We start from the raw sequence: 10,125 nt of genomic DNA, 5'->3' as shown, positions 1-10,125 counted from the left end.
ACCATGCCCATTAAATCAGATGCGGCGCTGTATGACTGGTAACTGTATATCGATATCTTATTTCTGTAACTTTGAATTAGATGGATGCAGCGACAACAGCGACGAATTAAACTGCACTTGCAACTATGTGAACCAGTGCGAATGCCTGAATGGGACCTCCTGTCCAGCACTTGGACAGTGTGTAATAAATGCCCAACTAGCTGATGGCAAAACGTGGACAGGATGAGCCTTGTGAAATGATGGGATCCAGCGCTTTTCATTGTTCCGATGACAGCACAAAAAAGGAATTATTGTCTTTAGCTTCCGCACCTTATTACGAACCGACTCACAGCTGCTGTAGAATTAAGAAACACCGTGAAGGACACAGGGACATGGTTATGGAGACGGATAGCTGGCTTTGTACCTCGAACGATAGCTGCCTATCGTACTACTTCTGCAACGAAAGCAAAGTGATTCCCACCTGGCATTTTTGCAACGACCGCGTCGATTCGGAATGCAAAAATCCCAACACTGGGTTTGGATTTAAATGCCCTGGTTTGAGCAATACAGGAAGATGCGTTTTGCCTCAAAAAAATCTTTACGATGATTTGCCGCAATGTTCGGATAAGTCCGATCTTTGTTTTGTTGATGGCCAGTTTAAATGCTTTGAGTGTTTGGACAAGAAACTGGTCATATCGTATAATCAAGTTTGCGACGGTGTGGTAGATTGCTATATACGACCTTTCCGATGAATGTTTGTGTGAAATCCAAACCGTGTGTAACACTGTTCTCGGAGACTCTAGAACCACTTGTCCCGCCAAAAAAATGCATTGCTACGATAAAACCGACTGCATTGACATTTCCAAAGTACTGTGCAATGAGTATACTGCCTGTAAAGAAAATCGCAATCTGAAATACTGCGGTAGTTTGCGAAGCAAGACTGGAGAAGGACAAACACTGTGATGACGCATCTGATAAAGCGGAGTCAATTTGCAGCAAGACGAGGTATTACTGTCTCAGCAAAGAACCGTTCGATCGATAAAGTTTATGTTGAAGATGGATTTAAACAGTGTTCGGACGGGAGGGACGAATGCCCTGCAGTTAGCAAGCGAAGCACCATCTTTTCCAGCCAAACGGAAATGATTGCAAATCCGTTCTTTTGTCCCTCTTTTTGGATACTGGGCATCATAGCTTGCGTGTTCAACGTTTTGGTGTTCGTTACAACCGCCAGAAAAATGGCGATCGGAAACAAAGACGGCAAGGAAGAAAACGTGCTCAAGCGGAACACCTAGGTTTTTGTCATGAGTCTGTCGGCCGCAGATTTCATGGTCGGTTGGTTTACTTTTTTTGCTTCTGTACCTGGGTCTGTGGCATTCTTTCAGCTGCCGCACCTTTGGTAAATTATCCTTCCGGCTATTTTGTTTCCCATGTTTGGTTTTCGTCTAAACTTTTCCAGACTGACAGAGTATCTGCCAAGGCAATGTTTCTGTTAGCCGAAAGAATACAAATCAATTTAACAAATCCCAATTGGCACGGTGTAATACAACTTATGAACACAACCTTTTCCACATTGCCCATTTCTGGTACGTTCGGCTACTACGGTGAAACTAGTGTTTGCATGCCCAGACTGTTTGCCTCTGTAAACGATTCTTCCTGGCATTATACTATATTTCTCATTTCACTCAACTTCACGCTGTTTATTTTCATGTTTGTTTCCTACGTTCTAATTTATGTCGAAAGCAACAAAATGGCCAAAACCAAACAAAAGAAACTAAATAATAAAATGCAATAGCGAATCACTCGTTTACTTTTCACTGATTTTTGCTGCTGGATTCCCTTATGTGTTTCTAGCTTTTTGGCTGTCGGCGGTGTTTCTTAATCCAAAGGAGTAGGCTATACATTGTCAGTGCTGGTATTTTGTATCCCATAAACGGTGCTTTGAATCCATTGCTTTACTCCAATATTGTGCAAACACTGTTCGTTTGGTCCAAAAAGCAAGCTGTTAAAGTCTTTCCCAAACCGTCAACTCATGCGGAAAGCACGTCAGGGTGATTTTTAAATTTAATTTTACAAAAAATTAACATGTACGGTATTTGCAATACTGTAAATATTATATTATATGCTGGTCGTTAAATATGAAAACGCAACACCCAGTACAAAAACATTTATATTCCATTATTGAGCACTTTGTATTAAGGAAATTAAGGATTGCTTTTTCCTTTCTAAATACTTGGTTGCACTATTTTTGAAATTGTCTTTAAACAATTCAATTATAGCAATACTTCTGTTCTTTTTTTTATTTTGTTATATTTACACAGGCGAACAAAAATATTTTAAGTCGTTGGGCTGATCCATTTTAAATGTAATTTGTAGCAAATGTGAATATTTGTTGCAATGTTATCTTGTTTTGCATGCTATCTTATTGCACTTTATCACTACTGTTATATTATTCTTTTTCTTGTGCATGTTGTGTTTTATCTTGCATTTAATATTCTCACAATTACGATAGCTTATGGTATATATTACTCCAAGTGCTGTTGAAAACGGCTTACCGGAATTATTCAGCCTAATCAGAATTATAGTGCTAATTCTGATTAGGCTGACTGATTAGGTAAGCCCTTCCAACGGTATCCGGTGTAATACATAATGTGTGCCGTTATCGTAGGGTACGTCTCAATGTTTAGATCACAGATTATCCACATTATGTATACAAACGTTTCAGTTGCTGCGTAAATCTTATGCGATTATTTAACTTCGTTCGACGTTTTAATTAAAGTATTATAGTCCATGTGGTTATTGTTGTTAACATGTTGACACACCTATTTCAATTTTAATGTTTGTTTTTTGTCTCTTTTTCAGTCTTTCTAAACCGTCACCGAAATTATATTTAACTAAAAAGGAATTTACAGACTACATAGATTTGCTTAGGCTAATATTTAATGTAATATGTCGCCGTATGAATAAAATAAAAATTCATGCTAATATTCGATGCAATATATCACTCCATAAATATAAAAACATATTCACAATAATTTCTGACTTAGCTCCTGTTAAAAACTAAAATAATTTCTTGATGCATATTTCTAATGTTATTATACTCATTGTTTAATTAACATAATGTGATTGCGCTAATGTTTGATTTTTAGCCTATATCAGGGGTGTTCAAATGATTTCTGCCATGATCCACCATAGTCAAACCAGACAACATGATGATCCACCAAATACGAATAGTAAATATATTGGACACGCTTTAATTTTTATGGTGCTTTATTTATGTAAATGTACCCTACAAGCTACAATATATTGATAACTTTGTAAAACCCAAAAGTGAAGTGTGCTACAGCACCAAGATTTCAGTGAGAAAAAGGATGAGTTGGTTTAGACCAGGGGTCGGCAACTTTTTTCTAGTCGCGGGCCAACACCAAACTCAAAAAGGTCTTTGTGGTCCGCACAAAATGTTAACTGAGAATTGTGTTATTAAAATGTTAGAACAACTTTTGATCAGCCGGACCTCGGATCTTTTTTTCACTTAAAAGCGTGTTTAATTACATTTAAGGAGGCAGCAAAGTGTTGACGCAAAGCGCGAAAAAGGGCGTTTGTTTGGTTCAAAATTCGAGCCCAAACGTCGTCATCCATACTATTAATGAAAAGTGTAATAAAACTACTTTGAAGAAACGCGATAACTTTAATAGTTAATGTTGTTTAGTTTTTGTTCACCTTTCTAGGTCAGGCGATTTTTTTAGGTATATCGACATTTCTTTTAACTTTCTTGCAAGTTTTTATTACATTGCCGAAAATAAAAAATGTTAAAAAATATATGTCCAATATTTTTGAATACGTTTTCCGTTAACGGCAACGAAGCGCTGATCTAGTTCAAAAGATAGCATCAAAACAAGTTGGACGTAGAAAGATCATTCGACAAGAAACAAGTTTGGACGTAGAAAGATCAATTTTTTGAACTTTATACGTAGTTAAAATTTTCAAAAAAGTATTTGAAATGGACTCGTATCTTGTTTGTCAAAGAGGCGGCGGACCGAATGAATTACATTGGCGGGGCACATCCGGCCTTCGGGCCGTAGGTTGCCGACCCCTGATTTAGACTTCAGGTCTTACAATATCATCGAATTGGGGCTTTCTGTCGCTTACTGATATTCTCAAACGCTCACAAGGATTAGCATTTGGGAGTCTCGTTCTATGCTTGATTTTTCACCTAATTCATCAACACTGAAAATCGGTATTCACATAAGACAGCGTAAAAAGTTTTTTTTTTCAAGACTACATTAGAAGATCCGCACAAAACGTTGAAAAGATCCGGAATCGGATCGCGATCCGCCATTTGAACATGACCGATCTATAGGTTGGCAAAATTAATAAATTTAGCAGGGCCGTTTTATTTTGTTCTCATTTAAAGGGCAGAACATTTCATGCACCAATAGGTTGAGCATATCTCCATTTCCCAACTAATGTGCGCTGTGGTAGGTTTCTAGACCAGCGCCATAAGTTGTTAGGTCATGCTGGAGTGAATCGCTTTTTTGACAGGTTCGGTTTCGGTTAAGATTCTTTCAAAATATTCGGTTCAGGTACGGTTGCGCAAAAATTGCGGCGCTGGTCTAGAATCGCACCACAATGAACATTATTTTGGCCAGGATACGGGTTAGCGTTTTGGTAGATTAAAATATATAATTAATAATAATACTTGACCCACCCTTACCCAAACAGTAACCGACTATCTAACCCAAATATTGTGCGTTAGTTAATGATTATAGTCCATTAATTTATGATTATCACCTACAAAAGCTCTTTTGCTGGCCTTGTCTACGCAATTTTGGTTCGACCTTAGTCTCGAATTGGTTGGTGATTTTAAAGGGGTGGAGCAAGGACAAAGGTAAAGAACCACTAATCTACATTTTGCATTTCTTTTTACCAACATTAGGCTATAACTTGTTGAATAGGAAATGGCAAATGTATCACACGGCAAGTATCACCAGTTGAACAAAGTTTGTGATCCGCTTATAGCCGAACATAATATATCACTTCCTAAAGCAAATTTAATCTTGTGACAAAAACACGGCTTATCGAAATTGATTTGACTTTGCTTCGGTATATACAGATTTGACTGTATGTTTCACTAGAGCTGACTTTTGCACAACGTTGACTGTGAGCAGCGATGTTTTTTAGAAAGTTAATATTTTATGTGCCAATGGATTAGTGCTGCGCCACTGTGTACTATACATGAACATACTAAGTATATCGCGGGCTTCCAGTGTATTTTAGCTTGCGGTTTCCCAAGGTAGTTTTAAAAAGTCAGGAAATCAAATAACTGCATTTTAACGTGAATAATTTAGGTAAAATATTATAAGTTTCAAAAATGACCGTAAAAGTGCAAAAAAAATGTAGATAAAGGATTAGAAAACTTTCTATTTACTGTCAACTGTATTGTTAGCAAGTGTGCATATAAAGATTTTTGAACTGTGTTTGTTCGATTGGCTTAAATCAACCCTCGCTATAGTAAACATGGTTAAGTTTTATAAATATTTGAAAAAAGTTAATATATATTACAGAGATTAAGTAAATTTGGATGGTAATTTTTTTTATCTCATACTAAAATATAGAATATATTTAACAGTACAAACAAGTCGGAAAAATATATATATTCCATTTTTGCAACAAAACCAATAATAATTCTAATTTTTAGATGAAGTTTGCAACAGTTGCGTTAGGTTTTTGTTTGGTTGCCTCGTTCCGATCAGTTCGATCCCAATTTCCAAGAGCTTGCGCGACCCTGGAGGCTATTAGTTCAAAGGAATGCTGTCCGCTGAGTGGCGCCACTGAGTCGGTTTGCGGTCAGGCGGAAGGCAGGGGCTCCTGACAAAATATCGTGATCGACGATTTACCACACGGCAGTCAATATGTTCTTGTTGGAATCGACGGCCGTGAACGCTGGCCAGAACGTTTCTTTAATCGGTAGGTCTAAGTATAACACATAAATAATATCACATAGATAGGAATGAAACACGCGTATATTGTAAGAAGTCCCCTTCAGACAATAAATGTAAAAACTCTTGCTTTCATTCAGTTAAATTTACTGTTCAACAAAATAGGATACAAAGCCTAAATCAGTTCTCAAAAAATACGGAATGTTATATTTTGTCGTTAAAAAATATCCATTAGTTACGGTAAAATATAGCAAGGGATAGAATGCTAAAATAATGTATTTAAAATATAAACTAGGTAAAACTTCTTTCAAATTAGAACGTTTATTTTTTATGGTGTTTCGCGTGTTAACACTCGAGTTGTTCTCTTGCCTCTGAACTTTGTAAATGTTGATTTTAAAAGCGTATTTACCTAATTTTTATATTAACAACATTGTTTTTCCATTTTACAGTATTAATTGCTTGCCTCACAGAAACTAACATGTTTTTATACGGCGTAATGCATATTTTTGTCCCTGTTATGAAAAAATTCTATAATATATTCGAAATTGGGACTTTTAACTAAAGTAACTTGCAAACGATTTATCAACACTTTCTTATCGCAGTTCGTGCATTTGCAACGGCAACTTTGGAAGATTCGATTGTTCCGGATGCAAGTAAGGATGGCAAGGAAGCGAGTGCCAGGAGAGAAGTCCTCCGACCGTCCGCAAAAACCTCCTCAATATGACATAGGACGAAGGAGCAACTTTTCTTGATATTCTTGATCTCTCAAAAACCTCTGTTCATCCAGATTACGTCATAGCTCGAGATCATTACAGGTGAAAAATTTGTAAATAATTTCCATGTATGTTGCCTCACATGATAAATTACCTCAAAACAATTTGCCCACATGATTTTAATTAATCCATCTTTCAATAAATATAGGATGAATGTGTATATTTTGTCAGAGTTTGGGCGCGTTGGATAATGCCGTGTAATTTATATTCTTCAGAAATCTTCTCGGTAAAAATGGAACCAGTGATCCACAATTTGTGAATGTGACGATATGCGATCTTTTTGTGTGGGTTCACTACTACTCAGTACGTGACACACTCCTGGGTCCCGGTCAAGCCTACACCGCCATCGACTTTTCTCACGAAGGCCCCGCTTTCTTAACTTGGCACAGAATGCACCTGCTTGGACTCGAGGCTGACCTCCAGCGGTTATCAGGCGATCCTACTTTTGCTCTGCCATATTGGGATTTTGCGATTGGAGGTAAACATTTAGCATATATTATTAAAACAATTATTGAAAACTTACTATGTCCCAGTCAATTATTATCTGTGACTTATGTCCCAACCAAATCTTTTGTAAAATACAAATCTTTTGTAAAATAAGTCCAAGTCTTTTTGAACAAATAACAAGTCAAGCCCCAGTCAAGTCATTATTAGAGCAAGTCAATTTCAAGTCACTCCTTTGTTATCAAAATAATGTTGTAAAAAATACTTTTTTAATCCAAGCCATTTGTCCAAAAGACTCAAGTCAAGCCAAGCCGTTTCAAACACTGACTTGCAATTATGTCAAGTCATTTGACCAAATTTATTAATATGTATATTATGTTACAAATACGCAAATGCGTAACTAAAATGTAGTCTAAATGCTCTCAAGGCGATGATTTCGAACAGTGTCAAAAAATGTTTATTTGGTTAAAACTGAGAAAACTTTGCATTTATAAGGGACCTAAACACAATTAAGATTCGCAAGTGGTTCGATATAATTCTATTTATTAAGAAGACTTTAGCGATTTTTAAGTCATTCTACAGAAACCACATCAAAAGTTATCGCAATAAAACATACCATTCATTTTACCTGAGAAACTTTGCAGTTTGTAGGCTTATGTTTATATGATAAAATGGGCATATTACACGACAGCGCCTGCTTGGTACAACGAAGAAAATTGGCAAAGAGAACAATTTAGGTTAAGGCGTGTGGCCTCTAGTTATATGTTTAGTTTTATCCACATTGTACAATAATGTGAGATGATCCATTATAAATTGTTTCCCAGGCACTGAATGCGACATTTGCACTGACGAGTTGTTAGGAGGATCCAACCCAAACGAAGTCCTAATTCGAGGTTTGCAGACTGGGAAGTGGTTTGCCTCAGTCTAGATTGGTTTAACGACAAACGTAAAGCTGTGCAACGGAACATCTGAAGGTAAGATGTTCAGATTCTTTTTTCTTAGCCGAAGAGGCATAATTGGTATGATGATATGAAAAAAATAAATAAATAATAAAAAATATATATGTCTTACTCTTTAATAAAAATATATATATATCTGCCTACAAAAAAAACCTGAAGGTAAGTTAAACATTCGTCATGTTTGTTCAACGAACACTTTGTAACAGTTTGGTAATTTCAAACAAAGGCCCAATCCGTCGTAATCCTGGCGGTAACGTCGACCGTCGAGAAACCCAAAGCCTTCCAACACCAGATGACGTAAGTGGCTGCATCGAAGTGGAAACATACGACACATTGCCATTCTTCTCAAATTCGGCTGGAAGTTTTAGGAACGCACTTGAAGGTGAATATAAAAAAAAGTACTAACTTTTTGTATTACCTAATAAAAGCTGTTTTGCGAAATTTCGTAGTTGGATAATACTGTTTTTTTCAAATTTGAAGGTTATTCTGAACCGAATGGAGAGTTTGACGTCGGTGTTCGCACACTCTTGTTTCTAAACGGCACTGGTGGACAAACCCATGCTTCTGCTAACGACCCCATCTTCGTTTTACTTCACACTTACACCGACGCCATATTCGAAGAATGGATTAAAAGGTTGGAAAGAAAATCCACGTGACAACATTTAAAAGGGTCACTATTTTCCAGTGTTGTAAACAAGTCATTTTAAAATGACTGAAGTCCCAGTCAAGTCTTTTTCAATAAATCACAAGTCAAGTCCAAGTCAAGTGATAATTTTAGCCAATTAATTTTTTGTCATAAAAAAGCGTTAAACTACTAAAATGGTAAACTAGTTCGATTACAACCAATACCTCAACTAAAAAATAACAAAATCAGCAACATATAGCAAAAAAAGAAAAAAAAGAAATTCTCAATACAATCATCTCATTTTACCCTTAGTCATTTATCTGAAAGACGTAAGTCAAGTCGACTCATTTTTCCTAAATTACTTAAGTCAAGTCAACTCATTTAAAACCAGTGACTTAAGTTCACTTTAGTCAAGTCATTGCTATTTTCTTACATTTGGCATTAAAACGCAGGTCGAACGCAACAGCCTCTGACTATCCAACAGAAGATGCACCGATTGGCCATAACCTCGACTTCAATATGGTGCCATTCTTTCCTCCTATCACCAACCGTGAAATGTTCGTGTCGTCAGATCAACTTGGATACAGCTACGCGGCCGAGTTTCAAGGTGCACATTTTCATATTGGCATCATGATGAAACATAAATCACAGTAAAGCTATGCGAATAAGATTATCGTAGTTTTACCCAGGGCAACTTTAGACACACTGACTTTAGACGGAAAGAGATGTAGTGTGCAGGTTGTAAACAAGTCATTTTGAAATGACACGAGTCCAAGCTATGTCCCAGTTAAGTGATTCCCTTGTTAAGCACTGCAAAATAGACTGCCCGAGTTTGCGAGTGCTAACTAATCAAGCAAACTTAATAAGCTGTCAAAATATTTCGTCTTGAATAGTGTTTGTTGGTAAAACACCTATTACAGCTCTTCAAGTTATTTACAGAGTTTATCAAACAGGGTTTCATAATAATAATCCAGCTTTTATTTTTTTAGTTTCCGATGCATTGGACGCGGCGGAACCGTCTTTTATTTGGGCGATCGTCGATATTTCGAGTTTTGTCGTGCTCGCGTCATTAATTGTTGTCGTTCTACGTTTGCTGAAAAGATATGGCCAGAAAAAGAAGGAGGACAGTCTCTACCAAAGCATAATCGCCGATGACGTCAATAAAGGGGTGCGATACACCGCATAATATCACTGACCGATTATATTGCTAGGATCGCAAACCATTTTGTTGATTTGTAATAAACGTATTTATGCATTGGTTATGTGTACTTCATTCTGAGTAAAACGAAACATTTGTACTTACCAGCGGGAAGGATGTTTTGCATTTTGGACATTGAAAAACATTGCTGAGGCTAGAAACTTTTATTTGCAGTCTTGTAGACAAGTCATTTTGAAACAAGTCCCAGTCA

The 10,125-nt window shown here is 36.8% G+C and overlaps 1 pseudogene; it reads left to right on the top strand.

The window, feature by feature from the left end:
- The first annotated feature begins 4,934 nt into the window (after positions 1-4,934).
- Positions 4,935-9,902, top strand: LOC146138176 (L-dopachrome tautomerase-like; annotated as a pseudogene).
- The last annotated feature ends 223 nt before the right edge of the window (positions 9,903-10,125 follow it).

This window comes from Ascidiella aspersa, chromosome 7 (assembly GCF_963924565.1).
Source record: "Ascidiella aspersa chromosome 7, kaAscAspe10.2, whole genome shotgun sequence".
NCBI classification, from domain to species: Eukaryota; Metazoa; Chordata; class Ascidiacea; order Phlebobranchia; family Ascidiidae; genus Ascidiella; species Ascidiella aspersa.
The sequence above is the reverse complement of the archived record's forward strand: the minus strand, read 5'-3'. Positions and strand labels throughout refer to the sequence as shown.